This window comes from Malaya genurostris, chromosome 3 (genome assembly GCF_030247185.1).
Source record: "Malaya genurostris strain Urasoe2022 chromosome 3, Malgen_1.1, whole genome shotgun sequence".
Lineage (NCBI taxonomy): Eukaryota > Metazoa > Arthropoda > Insecta > Diptera > Culicidae > Malaya > Malaya genurostris.
Genome location: NC_080572.1, coordinates 252,271,371 through 252,292,840, shown reverse-complemented (window position 1 = coordinate 252,292,840; position 21,470 = coordinate 252,271,371). Strand labels below are relative to the sequence as shown.

Genomic DNA, 21,470 nt, shown 5'->3' with positions numbered 1-21,470 from the left:
TATTATTCCTAAGTCCCTAACTCTTTCGCATTTTTGAACTGTTTGACTTCCAAGAGTAAGTATCAAGTCAGGTGTATTTCGTTTTTTACTGAATGTTATTCTACTCCATTTTTTCACATTTAGTTGAAGAAGACTTTTGTTACACCATGTATAAAAAGAAAGAATTTCTTCTTGATAAACCTCACTCACTTTTCTCACTTTTCTCTATTTCTAAAAATAGTTTTATATCGTCTGCGTATATTAGAATTTTTATTTTTTTAAAAGAAAGGAAATGTCGTTTACAAACAAGATAAATAAAAGAGGACCTAAATGAGATCCCTGGGAGACCCCGGAACTGACGTGAATGGGGGTCGACTTTTTACACTTAAATTTTACAATTTGTTGACGATTTGTTAGATAAGATTCCAACCATTTAAGAAGACCTGGTAAGATTCCCAATTTCTGTAATTTGAACATAAGCATGGGTATGTCAACACGACCGAATGCTTTGCTGAAATCTGTATAAAGAGCTTCAATGTAATTTCCCTTGTCCATAGCGATCAGGGTATAGTGGACGAATTCAAGCAAATTAGTAGTAGTGGAACGTCCTTTGAAAAATCCATGTTGCATGTGAGTAATTCTATTTTTTATTTGACTAAATAGTTTGTCATTAACGATCGCTTCAAAGAGCTTCGGAATGCAAGAAAGAATAGCAATCCCGCGATAGTTGCATATGTCTGCTTTTTTCCCATTTTTGAAAATTGGTATAAGGAAGTGTAGTGTAATAAGGGCCCCAATATTTCTTGCTATTCATTATATTAAACAAATATAAAAATGAGTCATTTTCGATGCTCGACTATGCCGTTCTTAGAAAATGTAAATATAAAGGATTTTGTTTTTGTTTCAATTATAGAGGTTTCAACACCTCATGGTCATTCACCAGAAAATCTTTTTGACCCTATGTGCGGGATTGAGAATCGAACCCAGCTGGGCTGCGTGAAAAGCATCAACTATCCCATCATGCTATACCCGTCCCCTAAATTGACAAGATAGTGAATGATCACCATATGTCTCAACAAGCATTCGGAGTGACTCTGCAGCACATTTGAACAGTTTTCGATCAATTTTTCGAGCAGTTTTTGGAACAGTTTTCGAGCAGTTTTTAGTATAGTTTTCGAGCAGTTGTTTAAATTTTTTTCAAACAGTTGGAAGCGGTTTTCTAACATATCTTCATAGAGTAGTTTTTGAGCATTAATTTAAACAGTGTTTTTATTAGTTTGTGAGCAGATTTGATCAGTTTTCGAGCAGTTTTCAAAAAAAAAAATTTTTTCCAGCAGTTTACGAGTAGTATTTTAAACAGTTTTTCAAATAGTTTTCGAGCATCTGGTCGAGCAGTTTTTCAATCAGTTTCGAGCAATTTTTGAGCAGTTTTTAAGCAATGACGAACAGTTATTTAAACAGTTTTCAGAGCAATTTATGGAGCAATCTTTGAGAAGTTTTGAGCAGCTTTCTCTAGCAGTTTCTGGTGCAGTTTTCTAGCAGTTCTTCAAACAGTTTTAGAAGTAGTTTTCAAAGCATTCGAGCAGTCATTGAACCTGTTTTAAAAGTAGTTTTCGAGCAGAATTGGTGCGGTTTAACCGAACAGTTTTTTAGCGCTTATTTAAACAATTTTTCGAGTAGTTTTTGGGCAGTTTTTAGAGCAGTTTCAAGTGGTTTTCGAGTAGTTTAAAAGTTTTTCGAGCAGTTTTCAAACAGTTGTTTAATATTTCTAGAGCAGTTTTTAAGAAGTTTTTCTTGCTGATTTTGAGCAGTTTTATCAAGCAGTTATTTTTAGTTTTCGAGCAGTAATTTAAACAATTTTAGAGCTGTCTGTGAACAGTTTTTAAGTAGTTTTCAAGCAGTTTTTAGAGTAGTTTTCGTTTATTAATTTTAACAGATTTTAGAGTAGTTTTCTAGCAGTCTTCAATTAGTTTTTTGGAACAGTTTCCGTGTAGTTACATAAACAGTTTCTAGAATAGTTTTCGAGAAGTTTATGGAGCAATTTTCGATCAGTTTTTGGAACAGTTTTCTAATTATCTAAAGAGTTTCTCGAGTGTATTTTCGAGTAGTTTCTGAGCAGCTTCAGAGTAGGTTTTCTAGCAGCCATTTCAGCTGTTTTCGAGCAATTTTTAAGGTAGTTTTTATTAATTATTCAAAAAGATTTCAGAGTTGGTTTTGGCAATTTTCGAGCAGTTTTTTTTAGCAGTTTCTGGAACAGTTTTCGGAACAGTTATTAAAACAGTTTTTAGAGCAGTTTTTCGTGTAGTTTATGGAGCAGTTTTCGTTTAATTATGGAGTTTTTTCACTGAAAAACACTGGTGGCGTGGTGGCGTCAGAATATTGCCTTTCGGAAATGCAAAACCAGAGCAATCCACACCACCAGTGTTTTTCAATAAAAAAACGGCACTAGTTAAGTAGTTCTTGAGCAGTTTTCGAGCTGATTTTCGAGCAATTCTTCTAGCAGTTATTTCAAGTAGTTTTCGAGCAGTTATTCAAATAGTTTTAAAAGTAGTTTTCGAGCAGTTTTCAAGAAATTTTTGAACTCACTCAAAAAAAATCGTGTAAATTTACATCTTTATAGATGTACCCAAAAGGAACGTCGCAATTCTTTTAATAGGGGGGTAAGGGATAAACAGTTTCGGAATTTTTTTTACAACTTCTTGTAGTTTAACATTTTTAGAATATGGTGTTAAAATTTCGAGTCAATCGGAACAAAACTGCCAAAATACCAAAAGAAATTGTTTGCTCACTTTTCGAGAAAAACAAATTGTAACCCGTTTTTCTGAAAACCAATTTTTCGAAGTCCGTGAACACAATCCTGCAAAATTTACTGACTCGATACTTTTCAAACCTGGAATATACTTTCTTGGTATAAAATGTGTCCACCCTGTGTTTATATTTTCCAATTATGGTAGTTTTTTGCCTGAATATGCCACGAACTGAAAAAAAAAATCAAAATAATAAATTGAGGAGGAGGAGGAGGAGGGAGAAATAACTCGTATTTTAAATAAATTTAAAAACATTTTTAATTTCAGATAATTTTACGCCGAGTTATCGTGTTCATCGCGCAACGTGATTCTCGGAAGAGATTTTGGGGTATGCTCTGTTACCACCTTATTTTTCAATATTAATATACGGAAATTTAACTAAATATTCTTCAAATGATGCTTTATAATGTAAACAAAGTTTGAATAAATTTGCTTAAACTGTTTCTCCGTAAAAATTACAAACAAAAAGTGTTTTTTGATTCAAATTATCCCTTATTCTCCCCTTAGGGGGCGGGTAGAGTCTAAAATTTTTGAAAAATCTTTTTTTTTTGTATTTTCTCATGGAAAAACATTTCAAGTACATTCTGTGAAATTTTCAAGTTTAGTTAAGATTTCTGCTTTGATTGACTTAAAAACTTAACGAAACATTCTTGAAATATTTAACTATAGCGAAATAGAATAGAAAAATGCCCCTACGAGCTCCCTACAGTAATAAATAGTTTCCTTCGATTTTTTAGACACTAAATTTTGAACGCGTTTTTCTAGAAAGCAGGTTTTGATAGTTCGTATCCATAATCATTCAAAAGCTACTTCACCTTTTTTTTTTTTCAAATTTTTCACACACTTTCCACATGTAAATCACTAGACCCCAACGTTCTCTTTTTCGTTGTTTGGTACTTTGGGGAGGTTTTACAGTTACAATATGGCATGAAAAATCGTAGCTTTAACTTTAAAAAACCACCAAAAATTTAAAAAAATTAGAAAACAAAATCAAACAGAATTGTTGGGGTCTAGAAAGAAAAACATTTACTCTATCTATACTGTTTCGATTTCGTGACTTCTGACTAGTCTGTGCTGAGATACAGTGGACATTGCAAATCATGACTTTCAAGAAACGTTCTCAAAAAAACCTCTTCACCGACTTATTTCTCAACATACTTCCACAGAAAAATTACAAAATATTGTTCAAATGATGCTTTGCATTATGCAAAACGTTTGAGTTTCTTTTGTTGAACGAATGTTCTGAAAAAAATCGAAAAATTATGTTTTTTTCATCATTTAGACACTATAAACAAATCATTGAGGTACATGATGGGATAAAAAAATGGACATGGAATGGAACAAGAAAACTAAAACAATTCACCATAATAATTCCAACATCAATCGTACACGCAAACTGCTCAGGAAATATTCAACGAAGCCAAGACTCATCCGGCATCCAATTTCCCAGTTGACAAGTTTCTAAAATCCAAAACCTACCCCTAAAACCGTCTAATTTCCATTCGAATCACTGATTCTCACCCTACAAAGTTCCGGTACCGAACGTGACCTAGAACCGTCAGCACTTTCCACTTCACACGGAATGGGAACCTGCCTGGACCGGTAGTTTTACTAGTGGCCACCAGAGCACCACCAAACAGTTCCCAACGGAGAGTTGGACACGCTTGGCATAGACAAACACCGCCCTACTGATGCGCATGATCGATTCCGTCGTCGTTTCTTGTTCGAAGCGAAATCCCCACTCCCGGCATCCGTTCCACTCCGACGACGCAGGGAGCTGGTGCTGGTTGTACCCGCTGTAAGTGCCAAAGTATTTGTCACCGTTTGCAAACGAATTTGCTACCAACAGTTAAGGCAGTTAAATGGGGAAAACTAGGCGTGGCTTATGAACTTGTGAAGAATGAGCGCGGAGTGGTTTGCCGAGGTGAGGTGTAATATTGCTCATAAGCCGAGTGTGTTGTTTGTTGTGTTGTGCTGTGCTTGACAGCGCGGAACGTTACCGTCCTCTCATCCGTCCGTCCATCCTTCCATCCATCTAGAAGTCCCCGAGTAGAAGGAGGAAGTGGGCCTCGCGTAGGGTGGCGATGGTGGTGGCTACAGCACAAGTTAGCACAAGCGAAGCGTCGGTTGTTGGTGTTTAGGTCACGCGGTAAGCCGGCGGTGCTTGTCTCGGCCTTTCTCTGTGTGTGTGATTTGAGTGTCAATGTGTTTGTGGATGATATTTTTTTCTCCACTGCTTGTGCGTTCCGTGCTACCGCCTGATTCTGCACAGTGGAGTGTGACTAGAAAAATAAGAACCAAGCTGCGTGGAGAGTGAGTTTATATGCTGTACGGTGATTTTTTTTGTTGCTTCTACTCTCGTTGGTAATCATGCTGATTCCTTCTAAGATATCGTCGGTGGAAGATATAATGAAGGGCCGTTGTAAGGAAGTAGCAGCCGCAGCAGCACGCGAAATAAAAAAAAAAAAGAAAAGTTGATGGTGAAATAACATGCGCGAAAGCGTACGCGAAACAGGCAAAATAGTAGAGGGGGAGATCCTGCCGCGAACGGGTGGTAGGGGGTGTACGTACCGCGGAAGACTAGATGACAAATGCAGTGCCGGTCCGGGTGCCAGTTCATCTCCAGAAGTCCTTGCGAAACGAATCGCGCGGGATTCGCTGCTGGCCAGTTTCTGTGAATCGGGAGAAGAAGCCAAATTAGTGACAATTATAGAAATCATCTCTTTGGCGCGCCGCGTCGGTGACCGAAGGCTGTGCTGTGCGAACGGGAAAGCGTTTTTTTTTTGTTTTAGCATTCTGAGTAGGCCTTGCCAACAGTGGCGCCATTCGCCTGTCGTGGGAGAAACAGTTCCGGTGAAAATGCGAACGAAGGGATGCGTTTTTCGCTACCCGACTGCCATCCAGTGGGCAAGGTTGGAACCCTGGAGGAGTGAGACTTTGATAAGGGACCTGTGTCTTATCTGTGTGGTTTTTCACAGAACATCTAGCCACACACATTTGCTGCTGGAGTGCAATCTAGTGCGCGCACACTAGTCAGCTTCCCTATCCAGCGATAAGGGCTTCGAACTCCTTCAAAGTGAAAGCGAGTGATTTTTTGTTGTTGTTGTTGTTGTGGTGCTGATATGATTCATGGCCTACCGGTCATCGTTCGGTTGGCCCGGGACGGCGCGTGTGAGTGGTTTCCTTGTGAAATGCTATCACTGATAACGAGTACCGAGGGGTCGACGGTGGGAAAGGGGGGCCGCCGAAAGCTACGGCTGCTAGGGAACCGGAGCTGCAATGGCATGGAAGAAGAGTCCAGCAACTTGTGGCTCTCGATAAGAAGACGACAGCCGGTCCACTTTCGACAAGTGAACGACTTGTTAATATGACAGTTCGGTACACAGAGCCGAACTGACGTGGGATGAGCAATACCGAAGGCGGACACCGGAGAACAAAGCAGGTTGGTAATCTATCATTGGGATGATTTATTGATGGCTTAAGTCGATAGGAGAGGACACGAATGCGCGTTGGGATTTGTATCAGTGCGATAAGACCGGTGAGTTAGGTGAAGGTCAATTTCTAGAGTTGATTGGATCGGTTATTGATGGGTGCTTACGCAGAATACTTTTACTGCGGAGTTATGGTTGGTGATAGTGAGGCAAAAGCCATGTCGCAACCAAATCTATTTGCCTACGTTTTTCAACCAGTGTAACTGAGCTTGAGTTCATTTTTTGATGTCGTTTTCGGTAGAATTTTCACATGCTGACTTCGCACTAAACAGTTTAAGCGATTTCAATATAAGAATCAGACATGAAACTGACCTGGCGGTCAGTTCAATCGTGATCGAATTAGAATCAAAACTGGCTTCAAACAACCAGTTTGACAGTTGTCAAGGTTAAATTCGACATCAAGCGAAAACGACATAAGAATTACTGAAAACTTAGGCTCCTTCGATCCACAACAAACGATTTTTTTCTAAAATTTGTTGCTTTCATAACTAAAATATTTTTAACGTCAACAACCTCCCAATCTCTTGTTTATAAATCGGTTCTTTGCTCATATTTTGCAAACTCATGAGGAACCAATTTTGAAAAAAAACACATGTTCTGATATACCAAACAACTATCATCAAAGCAGCCTGCAATTGTGATAAGATTCTACAAGATGACACGAGCTCGTGTTTAAATAAAAAAAAACAGTTCATGTTTGACAGCTATCAGCGCTTTGTTTACATACTCAACGACACAACACATTCGAAACGGAATGAGCATGAGTATGTAATCAAACCACATCGTTCATTCTGCCTATTTTGTGAGGTTATGTCATGTTCGTGACGAATCTATTTGCTCGCAAAAAAAATTAGAAGCGATCCTCCTCCAGAGTTACCATATTCACGGATTTTTTTTTGGCCATTTTGCCACACAGATTTTATCAAAATTCACAGATTTTTATGAATATTTCATAAAAATGGCAGATTTTCAAATTGTTTTTCACAGATTAGGATCGAAAATATGGAACACATGATTTCACTACTCTGTTTGAAAGTCGAAAGTTTCGGGTATCATTTCATGCAAGAGTTGAGTGATAAACGTGGAAGCCGCTTGGTAATTAATAGAAGAGAAAGTAAACAAAGAGAAACTGTCACTTGCTTAAACGCCCTAATGAAAAATCATCCGAGAATTTTAAGTTGGCTTCAAGGGGCATTACAATCTTAGGAAAACAGTCATTGTTACTAAAAATTAAAGCAGTTTTCTTCGCTGTCGATGAGCAGAAACCTTATTCAATACACGTTGACGTTTATTATCGACGATTTATCTAGCGGTGCTGAAGAAAACTGACTCGATTTATCTCAACATAAGCTGTTTTTCTTTAAATGCGTAGTTCGAACAAATCTTGTGATTTAACATGTTTCAAAATGCACATTAATGGAACGTCGTATTTCACACAAATTAATATTCACGAACATGTAAAACTGTGTAATCTGAAAATTACTTCAGTTGAAATCGAGTAAAATAAGAAACAAAAGATCGATAGCAGCAGCGCGACTTGAACCGAGAAACATCAGTTCACAAAGCACGCCAATTAATCGACTGAACCACAGATGCCCATATCTGCTTGATGAATAACTGATACACTTGGTAGCCGATTGCAAATTACACTCGGAGCCAGTAAAATTCTGTACAAGTGGAATGTTGTGTCATTTGAAAAGTTAAAAAGTTATGAATTGTATTGTTTGTAGAATTTGTTTGGTACATATTGTAAATAAGCACATTTAGCGCTGAAATTCCACGTCAACCGGGGAAGTAAACACTTTGAAACTAGATAAGTGAATTGAATTGAATTTATTCTTTTCATAAAATCCGATCGGTTATGAAACATGTAAATTATTTCGTTGTTGTATCAGGTTTACAACTTTGCTTCCGCCGTTTTTTCCAAAATTAAAAGCTTTATTGCAAAAAAGTGCTTACAGATGTATAAATCAAAGGATTCTCAACTTTCTCCCATCTTTCCGGCAATTTTCGGATTTCGGCTCGAAAAAAGGAGTCTTCTTTTGACGCTATCCATGAAGCAATCCATTTTTTCAACTCTTCGATGGATTGAAAATGTTGATCTGCCAGGCCGTGTGCCATCGAACGGAATAAGTGGAAGTCAGAAGGGGCGACACCTGGGGAATACGGCGGGTGGGGCAAGACTTCCTATGTCAGCGATTCGAGGTACTTTTTAACCACTTTTGCGACGTGAGGCCGAGCATTGTCGTGTTGGAGGATGACTTTGTAATGTCGCTCTTGATACTGTGGCCGCATTTCTATTAGCGCGCGACTAAGGCGCATCAGTTGCGTTTGGTAACGATCTCCTGTGATGGTTTCACCCGGTTTTAAGAGCTCGTAGTAAACTGTTATTAATCTTCAAAGGTTTTTTCTCTTCCACCATCATGTTTGTCTTCGACATCGAAATCACCATTTTTAAAACGTTGAATCCACTCCCGACATGTTCTTTTACTCAGAGCAGCATCACCGTAAGTTTCTGAAAGCATTCGATGCGCTTCAGTTGCATTTTTTTTTTGAATTGCAACAGAAAAGTAAAACTTCCCGCAAATGGCGAGAATTGGGCACATAAACAGACATCTTCGAGCGTGAATAATACGAAAACAAGAACAACTGTCACTGAAACGGCGATGACAATTCGTTAGGTACTGTACACACTCACTTTAAAGGCATTATCATCTATGTATTTTAACCAGCCCCAGCCGGTACAGCCACCTACCGGAAAACGGTGGAATTGAATTTATTCTTTTCATAAATTCCGATTGGTTATGAAAAATTGAAAAAAAATCGTTGTTGTAGAGTGAGAAATGAAAATAAGAATATTGAAGGCTTATTGAGCTTTTCTTTATAAAACCATTAAATGATGGAATAACTTTCTCTTCATATCATTTCATTGTAGAAATGTTGATCTGTATTTATGTAAAAAAATGATAAATCCAGATTTTTTATTCAGGGTTTTCTACGAAAATATCTGGCAACTCTGTTTCCTATTCAACTTTAAGTGAAAGTTCAGCTGTCGTCGCCAGGAAAATTTCCGCAGTGATTAACTCTAGAAATAACTACCGGTTTGTGCTGGTGTGATAATACAGCTGAATATACGTAAAGTTTAATTTTCATTCAATCATGCATTTTAGCACTGAAGTTGATAGTCCTGGCTATCCAATCATTGTAAAACGATAAGTCTTGGCATTACACATTCCTTTTGTGGAATTTGACCGTTCTGTTTCAACAGACTTCGCAGCCGATTCTTTCCGTACAGAATCATTGCATGCCTAGTACTATGGATCCTACTGACACTAAGAATCCTTCCAGGTCGGGGCTCGAACATAGGACAACTGGCTTGTAAGACCAACTTCCTATGCATTGAACCGTCAACCCGGGACAATACAATCATTGTATTCAGTTTTTTTTTGGAATCGCAACTGTTAGTAAAGATTCTTCTTGGCTTTCTCATATACAAAGATCACTCTGTAAACCGACTTTTGATCTGAGGCCCGCAGAGACGAGAATAATTTGTCTGTGCGTATGTAATAAAAATGTGCACTAGAATCCGGCTTCTGGTTTCGGAAGAACTGGGTGATACACACTTTAAAAAAAAAACCTGTGATTTTACATCTTATTAGATGCACATAAAAGGAGCGTCGCAGCTCACGCAAATTTACGTGGAAGCACATTTAATATTGTATCTAAAACTCCATACATGAAATTCATTGAAATAAAAAATAAAAGAATACTGAGAGCAACCGTCGCGATTTGAACCGAGAATCATTAGATCGCAAGTACGTCTGTTAATCGACTGAGCCACAGAAGCATGCATCTGCTTGGTTGATAAAAGGTGCATTTAAATTCACACAGTCGCACCTGCTAGCAGAACGAAAGATACAGTCGAAACCAATAAAATTTAAGCTCATCTAACATTAAGTCATTACAAATGAGATTTTCCGTTATTTGATAAATTAGGTCTTTATGAATTACATCGTATGAGGGATTAAGTCAACTGTAAAATTCAATTTTTTTTGTGTGTATGTGTGTAAAAAATCATAGAATGTGGAATCACTTTTGTCAGTGATGGGTAAACCGATCTCCACAAACTTGAACTCTCATGAAAGCACTTGATCCCAATCCCAATCGGCTTCCATTGAGTTTTTTCCACATATCTAGAAAAAAATAGGTGTAAATTTACGTCTTCTGAGACCGATGTATTCAAGCATAGAAAATGATTCATTTTTACGATTAATCGAGCGCAATTTAGATACACTTGGATATATTTTTTTATTTGCTGAAACATGTAAGTTTACTCGTTTGATTAAATTTTACGCGAATGATGTAAATATACGTCAAACATGCCCCACATTTCAAACAGTGTGGGGCATGTTTGACGTATATTTACATCATTCGCGTAAAATTCAATCATTTTACGAAGTACGATCTTCTGAATTGTGTCATATATGGATTTAAGTCATCTGTAAATTTCATTTGCGGTTCCGAAATTACAGGGTGGAATGTACAAAAATGGAATTAATGTGTACTCAGATTGGTCTAGACTGGCTGGACCAATTGTCACGTACGCAAATTCAAATAGTTTCATGAAAAAAGTTTAGAAAAGTCATTGTCATATACATATCATTAACTTCACAGTTAATTTAGCTAAAGCTTACATCGATACAGACGCAAAGTTTATTTGTACATGTTAGTAGACGTAATATTGTGTCATCACTGAAGAAATTACGGCATGCTTGAGTTTACGTCAAGCGTAAATTTCATTTTTTCTAAGAGTGCATTAGTGCGCCTTTATAAACGACAATGTAACAAGGAGCGGATTCCATTGAAACTAGTATTTTTTTACAAACTGACTTCGGCTACACCTGTCTCCGGTTAATGTTTCCGAAACAACTAGAAATATTACTGGAAAAAAAACTTGTTTTAATTAACCTAGTGGTATGGTTATATCTTTCTTTTGTCATTTAAATAGTTTTTATTATCATAAGGATAATTTCTGACACGAATTTGGGTCAATAATTTCAAATTCAAGCGCTTACGTTGCATGTTCGACAGCGTTCTCGAATCCAAAAGTTTCAGAAATAATACATTACACTTAATTATTGGTCACTTTCTGAAAAAAAAATGTGCCGAGAAAAATTTATGTGTTACGCCACTTTTACGATTATATTTCTCTGACCTGGAAGCATCTGCTATTTTATTTTTGAACTTGATCAATGATCTAACACTAGCTCTCAAATGAACTTAGGATTGTTGAAATCGGTTCTGTATTCTCTGAGAAAATTGTTCGGTGAAAAACCGAAAGGCGCACACACACGGCACATTTTCCGATCTCGGCGAGGCTTCGTTTGAATGTCGGGTTTTTCAGCAAATTCTATTTTCTTTCTATAGAAAATTCATTCTTCTTCTTCATTTCTTATAGACTGCATGACCGATTTTCTCAAAATTAGATTAAAAATTGAAAACTCATAATTTCATCATTTGATATTCTCGTTAATTGATATCTACAGGAACTGTAAGTTTTTCGGTTTTTGAAGCTCTCTCGAAAGTGAAATATTCAAGAATGGAACTTGAAATATTCAAGAAATTTCTCCGAAACGACTGACGTACAAGATATTAAAAAAACTGAAATCATTCGAATGGTTCTACGGTAGCAGCACCAGTTGCGGTTGAAATTCATTCGGATCAAACCTCCGGTTCCGGAATTACGGGATGTTAAACGATACAAATTTTAAAGCGCTACATAAGCAAAGACGTGAAGTAAGAAAAAATCTCTAAAAAAAAAGGTCAGTAAATTTCGATTTGTAAGTTTTGTTAGTTTGTGGCTAAATTAATTCACTCGGAGTATACCTTTTGAAGTAGTATACTTATCGGAAATCTTCTATATTTTAAGTTTCCTGTTTAACCAGAGACAGTTTATAGTTGATCAGTACCCTATATTTTCAGTGGAGGTTTGGCTGTTCTCAGTACATAATGTAAGTCAAGTCATTCAATGTAAGGTCTAGAACATGTTCATCAATTTTCATACGTAAGTCGTTCGTTGGAAATTATCTAGTTTATAATTGACTTGAATATCTAAAGAAATCAGTTTTCATAACATAGGGGAGATCGGGGCTAAACTGGACACTCTTGGAAATTGAAAAAAAAACCTTTATTACAATTAGATTTTTACCCAAGATATCTCTATCGTTGTGTTCAATTTTCAGCTATAATTCCCAATTTGATGTTTGGAAAAATATGCATTAGTTATCGTTCCAAGTCGTGCAGAAGTGACCAACCCAAAATCCAATATTTCTGAAATCGCGGGGCTAAACACAAAAATTAAGAACCAATACAATGGAGTGGTAAATATCTAGATACCTTAATTTCAACCTTTCTGACGTCTCAACCTCCATCCAACTGTGACGTCTGTCTGTCACATAAAAGCGCGTTTATGAAGTCCATACATGGATCGAAATAATAACAGGTTTATAAAATATTTAAGCTATCCGGTTTAACCCCGTGTACCTAATAATATCATAAGTTTTGTGGAGAAAAGTTTTTACGTCTTACTTACACCTAAAAAAAGTATTAAATAATATTCGGCTATTGTTTTTAAACGACGTCAAAGTGAAAAAAAAAACAATTTTAATTCACCTAGTGCTGTAATGATGCGTTTCTAATATTATTAATTATCGCTTATATATTACAGCAGGGCTCAGCAAAATGCTACAAATTTAAAAGATTAGAAAATAGTTTTGCATAAATTTACTACATTTATATTGTACATTTGAAATTAAGTTAGTGAAAATCGATTCAATCATATGTGAGAAAATGAAGTGAGCTCCATTTTTAAGATTTCAATCACCTTTTCTGGTAATTATACTGGATATCGATAGAGGGAAACAAAATCAAATAGTTTTGGGTCGAATTTAAAAGAGTTCCTGAATTTTCTGCACTTTCGATTCAAATGGTGGTTTGAAATAAATAACGGGTCCAGTATAATCAAAAACAGTTCTTACGGTCATCAACTAACATAACCTATAAATTGGAATTGTTTTGAGCACAATCTAAAAGATTTTGTTCGATTTTCTATGACGGTTTGAAATTTTTCAAACTTATCACCTTGTAATTTCAGAGCCGGAAATCAGTCTTTATATTTGAATTTGATTTTATAAAAATTGACTCTTGAAATTGACATTTTTTTTATGTATCTCCGGAACAGGAAGTTGTATCTTATAAATATATTTATGGCATCTTAAGACCTTTCTAAGATGATAAAAATCAGTTGAGCCATCTTCGAGAAAAGTTAGTGACATTATTTTGATTTTGTAACGCACGTTACCCTGTAATTCCGGAGCTGGAAATCGGATCCAGATGGATTTCAGAAACCTTTTATTAAAATTAGTTCCAGAACCGAAGGTCGAATCCAGATGACATTCAGGAACCCGGAATGAGACCTTAAAACCTTTTGTTGGAATCAATTTTTGAACCATTCGGTTCCGTCGTTTCCACGAAAGTTGAACGACATTATTGTCATACTTCTGTTCGAAAATTGAGGAACTTTGTATTGAACCACAAGAGCTTTCATTTGAATTTAAGTTTGTGAAAATCAGCTGAGCCATCTCCGAGAAAATTGAGTGTCAATATTTGTCACACACACATACACAATTCGTACCCGATACCCGACCCGAACCCGACGAGTATTTGTCGGATTCGGGTATAGGAAAATGTTGTGTTTGTCGGATTCGGGTGCCGATTTTTTTTCCATTATCTACGGGTACGGTTCGGGTTCGGGTTGAAAAATTTGGTCGAATTTCGGGTCGGGTACGGGAAAACATTTTTATTTTTTTTTAAGAAAAATTAATCTCGGGCTCGGGACGAGTATGGGTTAAATTTTTTTATTTTCAATTGAGTACGGGTCGGATTCGGGTTTCAAAAAACGCTTACCCGATCAACGCTAATAAAAAAAAACAGTTTTAATCCACCTAGTGGTGTAATGATGCCTTTCTTATATCCATCATATTATCATATATAAAACTGTGGTATTCTTCAAAACAATTTTCTTCGATTCCTAAAAGAATAACCGAAATCGGTTTGTTTGATCGTCTACTGATACAAAACTATCAATTGGAGAAGATTTGAGGCCGATTTAGAAAACTTTTCACTGTTTTTCGCCCTTTTCAGGGATAGTATACAATTTTTAACACACTTTACCCAATATTTCCGGATCTGGAAGTCGGATTTAGATGAAAATCGGTCGCGGCGTCTATGAACGTTAGTTAGAACGCATATTTTCATTTTTTGCACATTTTACCCCATAACTCTGGAACCGGAAGTCGGATTCAAATAATATTCCAACCAACCCATCCACCCACACACACATACACACGCACACACATTTTGCGTGTTCGACGAACTGAGTCGAATGCTATATGACACTCGGCTCTCAAGGCCTCGGTTCTAGAATTGGTTTTCACAGTAATTGCCATTGCTTTTCTGTATGAAAAAGGCAAAAAAAACAAAAAAAAATGACAAGCAATGTTTTGATTTCAGATGTCTACAATAGTCGCCATTTTGCAGTTCGGGATGCTACAAAATGCAGGCTAGTTTACTAATTCAAGTGCTGGGGCACCTGACAGCTGGCTTCTTCTTCCTGAAAAATATTTCTCTTCGTAGTCCGGCTGCTCCCTGTTATAAATAATATAACCCTCATGACCACTGTTGCCAGTTAACATAGTTATACATTCCGACAGCTTCTTCCGGTTATTTATCATTTGAAAACATTTAGACAGCTAAAAATAAAGCTTTGAGTTCATTTTTATCAGATGAATTTTTAAAAGAAATCGTTTAGTTAAAAAAATTAGATAAAGTTAGATAACAAACAAGTATCCAAAGATCTGGTCTCAATTACAATCCATACCACACTACGTGATTTTAAGCTTTCTTATTTTATGATACAAGGACTATTAAATGTACTCATATACTTTCCACATTGACAAGAATTAAAAACGAATTGAACTTAAATAAAATTGAAACTTTAAAAAAAGATCAATACCAAACTATTTTCGCCGATACTGACAACGCTTTTTTATTCCACCCTGCAGTAATTTTAATGTCAATAACTTCACAGAAAGAAATTATGAATTTTACAGGTGACGCAATTCTTCAAACGATACAATTCATAACTACTGAACTTCTCAAATGACACAATATTCCATTCGTACAGAAATTTCCTGGCTCCGAGTGTAATTTGCACTCGGCTAGCAAGTGAGACTGTATGAATTTATATGCACGATTTACCAGCCAAGCAGATATGTGCTTCTGAGGCTCAGTCGACTAACTGGTGTGCTTTGTGAACTAATGTTTTTCGGTTCAAGTCGCGTTGTTGCTGTCGATCTTGTGATTTTTATTCCTTTCGTTTTAAAGATATGTAATTTTAAAATCACACAATTTTACATGTTCTTGAAAATAAATTTTTTGTGAAATATGACGCTCCATTTATTATGTGCATCTGATAAGATGTAAAATCACAAGAATTTTTCGAACTGTGTTGTACTTGCTTATGTCATTTTCAACCAATCATGAGCTGACCGGAAGCTGACTCGGAAAATGGATTAACAGTTATCAGGTCCTGTCCTAGGGCAAAACGATTTCCCCGATAAGGAGATAGGTACGGGTTCGAGTACCGTATTTGCGGTTACTTTTTCGTAGTTTTCAGTGTCTAGTTGTATTCGTAAGTCTTTTTGCCTTTCTCATATAGAAAGGTTATGCAATCCCTGTGAAAACCGACTTTTGAACCGAGGCTCGGAGGGCCGAGAGTCATATACCATTCGACTCAGTTCGTCGAGTACGCAAAATGTCTGTGTGTGTGCATGTGTGTGTATGTGTGTGTGTATGTGCGTTTGTGTGTATGTAACATTTTTTTGCACTAATTTTTCTCGTAGATGGCTGAACCGATTTTCACAAACTTAGATTCAAATGAAAGGTCTTGTGGTCCCATACAAAATTCCTGAATATTATTCGAATCCGACTTCTGGTTCCGGAATTATGGGGTAAAATGTGCAAAAAAATGTGAAAATAAGTGCACTAACTTTTCTCAGAGATGGCTGAACCGATTTTCACAAGTTCAAATGAGTTGAGTTCAAATGAAAGGTCTTGTACTCTCATACAAAATTCCTGAATATTGTTTGGATCCGACTTCTGGTTCCGGAGTTATGGGGTAAAATGTGCAAAAAAATTAAAATAATGAAATGAGAACCGCCAAGCATTTCACAGATATATATTGTTTGAAATCTCTCTACTGCTCGCTTGTACGGTAGAGTTATATTCTCTGAGAAAGCGACGAAGCATATGGAGCTCATGGACTCAGACAACAGGTCGAGACTCGACATGAACATGGACAGACCGGAACTATCAGTGCAATATACAACCTGGTCAACAGGTCACTAATAAAAAAAAAAACAATGGAAATATACGACCAGAACGAATTCTTAAAAAGGATAGCAGGAATCATAGTAATTTCACGAATGTTGTGAAAGAATCAATACTAACTAAGACAAAATTAAATAGTATGGGAGCAATTATCCAAAATTAAATTAGAACAACTAGGTAGAAATAGGAAATGCTTCTAAAAATCTTGCTATAAGAGTCACGCATCCTGGATATTAGTACGGAAGTAATCGACGGAAACAAAAAACGAAATTCAGTACTTGTGTTCAGGGCCCTTGATTTCTTTCGAGCGTACAAGCTCTTAGCTGGGAAATAACGTGTTCAAGACCGCAGGCTAGTTGCTCTTGAGTGATGAGAGCCTATGCTTCTTTGGCGGAATAGTTTTTGACCAGCTGAAAGCAGTCTTTTTAGCACTAAGCACAACCTTAAATCTCAGAAAAAGGCTAGTTGTCTCCTCTGTGCGGAGACCTATGCTTCTAATTCGGAGGAATACCGATTGTCTTAGCGAAAAGACTTTTGACAAGGAGATGAGAAATTTCGGCCTCAAACATCTACTCGATTTGACTTTTCGAAAACTTCTGATTTTATTTACAAATTTTGGGTCTTATATACTAATTCCTAGTCTAGAAAATCTGACTTTAATTTTTTTGCATAAACTTAGGTTCAAATGAAAGGTCCTGTGGTCCCATACGTAATTCCTGAATTTCATCTGGATCCGACTTCCGGATCCGGAAATATAAGGTGAAGTTTGTTAAAAATTGTATACCATCACTGAAAAGGGCGAAAAACTATAAACAGTTTTCTAAATCGACCTCAAATCATCTCCAATTAATAGTTTTTATCAGTAGACGGTCAAACAAACCGATTTCGGTTATTGTTTTTAGGAATCGAAGAAAATTATTTTGAAGAATACCACAGTATTATATATGATGGTATGATTGATATGAGAAAGGCATCATTACACAGGTTTTTCTAATCTGTTCTCCTCCTCGATATTGATCAAATTTAAAACTAGCTCAAGGCGGCTCTATATCTTGGCACGAGTAAAACAAATCGTGCATTATTTTAAATTTGAGATAATTGTGGAACTATCGGTTTCTTGGGGTTATAATATGACCGATGCCTGAATCTAACACATGAACCCAGCTGTTGATCTCAGAATACGTAAATTTACCAGATTTTTTCTAAACATGTCGATTGTGCTTACACTTTTACGATTTCCAGTGCACCCATGGTTAAATATTGTTCGTTTGTTCGTTCTACGAGTGCCTGAACGGTTAGGTGACGTGTTTTTGGACTTATAAATTTTCATAGTGAATGAAATCTGTTGTTTAAGTGGAACGATACTTGAATTTAGTGGGGCCCCTGTAACCATTAAGGTTTTAAAAATATATACGAGGATTCTGGCACCACTCAAAAAGTGAATTCACCATGTTGTCTTCTTCTTCAACCATGCGAAATCTTTATTTTCCATATACTTAAGCGACACAATTCATGCTCATCTGACAAAGACAGACCCATCAAAACAAGTGCGCTCTTCCTCTGCAGTGGTTGGTGCAACAGGTTAATTAGATTTCTGTTCATTATTATAATAACAACTAAAAACAACGTTGATAGAAGCCGGTTACGTTCCGTTACGTACCGTCACTGTGTTGGTGAAACCCATTCGCCGGAAAGTGGCGAGTAACGAAAAGGTAAACGGAACCGTTGTTCGGTGATTAGGAAATTTGGCCGAGCCTGGAGTGCAGAGGTCACAAATAATCTTTAACTAGATAAAGGTTAGTGATCCTTTTTTTTTTGTTTTTTGAGTGTTTCGTGCGTGTGTGTGTGTGTGTTACGAATCGCCGAAGCAGATGAACCAGCTGAAAGATTAATAACAGGGCAACCGAAGTTTTGTTTTCGGAACCTTTCAAGATCCCACCCCATTTTGTGGCCGTGAAACGGGAAAGCCAAAACTCGATAGTTTCAGGCCTACGATAAAAAGCAGGAAAATTGATAATAAATTGCTCGTATAATTGCAACAAGCCAGCTAGCGTTCCTGTGTCTATGATCGGTGTTCGGCGGCCAGGCGGGCAGCTGGACCGAAGCGAATGGGAAGGTTAATTGAAATAAATGAACCTCTGGGAGGAGCAGATCGTCCAAGCAGAAACCTGAAGTTGCTGCCATTGGCGGACGAGTGAAAAGTCAACTGCACCAACTGAGTTGCTACAATAGCAGCCAGCTGCCCTGGCCCCCGATCCGACCCGAGTGTCGTTGGAAAACTTGATCAAATTATCCAAATATCCTCGTCACCTAAATTCCTGACTGGTCACGCAAAAAGAAAAATCGCTCCCGATGCGAAGAATTACACGAATTCCATTCGCAAATGCTCGACAATTCCTTCTTTCCCAAGCTTATCTCCACACGAAGTCACGTCCACCGCCATACAGTGAAAAAAAAAACGCTTTCCTATACCATCGAAGCTTGCCCAGCATCACAATCGTTTATCTCCGTTCCAGAAATACGTTCCCCCGTCCCGTCCCGTCTGTTCACCTACCACCCCGTACCCGAACCGACTACCTTTCCGAAACCCATGCACATATTTTTTTGAAAAATGATAATCACCATTAAAATAAAACAAGCATGAAATCAGCAGAAATAAACTGGTTTCATCAATTCATTCCGCGCGAGTTCTCTTCCTAGCTGTTCGCGGCCCTACCCGACCCTCCTACCTACCTACTCCAAACCTTAGCCTACCCAGGACTCTATCGCTCACCCGCCGATCTCGCAGATCTCGCAAATGGCCAGCCAGCGAGCGCTGGGTTCGAAAAGGTTATCTCAAAAAAAAAAATGGCACCACCGCCGATGACGAAACCTGCCGAAGCGGTTGGCCGGCCCGCACTCTAATCGTGGGGCTCGTCCTTGAACCGCTTCGGAAACACACAGCAATCCTTTCGGTGTCAACTGCAGTTCAGCCATTTTGAACGAGTTCCGCTGCCGGGTGGCGAAAGAAAAAAAGGCTAGTTCCAGTTTTTTTCTGGCACGTGGCAATAGGCAAATTTTCGGGCTACTCTGCTCGGCTGCCACTTTTGATGACGCAGCACATCGAACCGGGTGGAACCGGTCTGACCGGATTTTTTTTTGTTGCTGCTGCTGCTGTTGTTTGATGCTGTTATTTGTCTTTGCCCTGCCTGCTGCAAGTTGATGGTGGCGACAGAGGAGTTCCCGGTGTAGTGATTATACACTTTTATTTTTTTTTTCCTCTAAATCACAATCCCATCGTCGCTGTAGCAGCAGCTGTTTGAAGTGCAATCTCCCTGGGTTTGATTTGGACGCATTACGCATTACGTAATCGGTTGTGCGGCTATTGTTCTGCTCTGTCCGCGGTTCCGGTTTCCAAGGCAACGAGTGCGAATGTTTGCTCGGTGCGATGTCGCACGAAGGGGTAATACTGCACACGGTGGGACACATTTGCAGGTTGCAGGATTAACGTTTGACGTTTACGGATTGAAAAATAAAAAATAACGTGTCCCGCATTTCCTCGAATGGCGGACGGGTGACCCCCTGGTGGGCTGCATAAAGGTCGAAACCTGAAATTTTTAGAAATTTTAAAAAATTGAGAAAAAGTTAATATAAGAAATGTGACAAAATGGCAAATAGTTGAGATGTTGATTACAAAGCAATAACAAAGAAAAACTGGAGCAGTATTTCTCACTGTACAGATTCATACCAAAGCTATGAACCACTTCACGAAGGTTTGCGATTTTTTATTGAAATCTGTCAGTCGAGTAGCCATTGAATCTGTTGACAGAACCAAAGAATCCGTGACTTAATCCGTCATACGATGTAATTCATAAAGACCTAATTTGTCAAATGACGGAAAATATATTTGTAATGACTTAATGTTACATGAGCTTAAATTTTACTGGTTTCAACTGCAACTTGCGTTCTGCTAGCAGGTGCGACTGTATGAATTTAAATGCACCTTTTTGCCAGCCAAGCAAATGCATGCTTCTGTTGCTCAGTCGATTAACAGACGTATGTGCGATCCAATGATTCTTGGTTCAAGTCGCGGCGGTTGCTTATCAGTATTCTATTTTTTATTTCAAAGAATTTTATGTCATGGAGTTTTAGACACAATATTAAATGTTCTTCCACGTGAATTTGCATGAGCTGCGACGCTCCATTTATGTGCATCTTATAAGATGTAAAATCACAGGATTTTTTTTAAGTGTGTAGTAAAAGACACTCGAAGAGGAAATTCGTTAAACTGGGACTGGCAACCACACAGTTTTAAAAAATCTAGTGATTTTACATCTTATAAGATGCACGTAAATGGAGCACACAAATTTATGTTCAAGAAGATGCGAAATTGTATGATTTGAAAATTACTTGGCTTGGAATCGAATGAAATAAAAACAAAAAAAAAACAAAAACGCTAGCAACAATGCGACTTGAACCAAAAAACATTAGATCACAAAGCACGTCAGGTAATCGACTGAACCACAGAAGCCTATATCAGTTTGATGGATAATTAATACATATAAATCCAAACAGACACAGTGTAAATTACATTCGGAATCTGTAAAATTCTGTGCGAGTGGAATATTATGTCATCTGTCAAAAGTTAGGTAGTTATGAATTGCATCGTATGTAGAAATATGTCACCTGTAAAATTCGTATTTTTTCTGTGCACCGAGGTCTTTTTCTGGCAGTTTTTTTATCCGGATTTTCGAAGGTACGCATT

The 21,470-nt window shown here is 37.6% G+C and overlaps 1 long non-coding RNA gene across 1 annotated transcript in view; it reads left to right on the top strand.

Annotated features, from left to right (window-relative positions):
• The first annotated feature begins 5,036 nt into the window (after positions 1-5,036).
• LOC131439002 (uncharacterized) overlaps positions 5,037-21,470 on the top strand; it is a 101,517-nt gene continuing 85,083 nt past the window's right edge. Inside the window, exon 1 of the long non-coding RNA XR_009231038.1 lies at positions 5,037-6,228. This is a non-coding gene — a long non-coding RNA (uncharacterized LOC131439002). The remainder of the gene's footprint in view (positions 6,229-21,470) is intronic.